Source organism: Echinops telfairi, unplaced genomic scaffold (assembly GCF_000313985.2).
Source record: "Echinops telfairi isolate 266 unplaced genomic scaffold, ASM31398v2 ScPeMD7_18;HRSCAF=68, whole genome shotgun sequence".
NCBI classification, from domain to species: Eukaryota; Metazoa; Chordata; class Mammalia; order Afrosoricida; family Tenrecidae; genus Echinops; species Echinops telfairi.
In genome coordinates this window covers 54,602,755-54,603,705 of record NW_022103915.1, presented here as the reverse complement: position 1 = coordinate 54,603,705, position 951 = coordinate 54,602,755, and positions in this window count along the sequence as shown.

Sequence of the window (951 nt, the reverse complement as noted above, 5' to 3'; positions counted from 1 at the left end):
GTGTACATCCTTTGCTCTAGCCAGATTTGTAAGGTAGGATTGGGATCATGATAGTGGGGGAGGAGGAAGCATTTAGGACCTAGAGGAAAGTTGTATGCTTCATCGTTGCTACATCACACCCTGACTGGCTCATCTGCTCCCCGAGACTCTTCTGTAAGGGGATCTCCAGTGGCCTACAAATGGGCTTTGAGTCTCCACTCCACACTCCCCCGCCCCACCTCATTCACTATGATAAGATAAGATTTTTTGTTCTGATGATGCCTGCTACCTGATCCCTTCAACACCTCATGATCACACAAACTGGTGTGTTCTTCCATGTGGGCTTTGTTGCTTCTGAGCTAGATGACTGCTTGTTTACCTCAAGCCTTTAAGACCCCAGACGCTATATCTTTTGACAGCCGGGCACCATCAGCTTTCTTCACAACATTTGCTTGTGCACCCATTTTAGTCAACTTTTTCTTCACTTCTAAACCTCGGTGGCACAGGATGTATAGTTAGGTAACCACTAAATATCAGAAGTGTATTGACATAAAATTGAATAAGAACTTACTTAGATTAAATTGAATCTGAGCTTAGTCATTTTTAACTTGACACTAGTTGATTTAATAATTTAGTAAAGGCATTGGTGGCATAAACCCACTGACTGCTCCATTGAAGAAAGATGGGCCTTTCTGCTACTATAAAAATCTGCAGCCTTGAAAACCCACAGGGGCAGTCCGACTCTCTCTCCTATAGGGTAACTACAAGTCACAACCAGCTCAATGGCAGTGAGGACTGTTTTCATAACATCATTTTCCTCCAAATACACCTTTTCAACAACTCTAAGATTCTATCTCTAAAAATGTAATCTCTGGTTTCAGCTGTCATGATATATTTTTACTCAGTCATGTATTTCGAAAGTTGAAGTTAGGGCATCAGTTACTTGGGAGTAATTCCTGAGGAAGTTGTAGA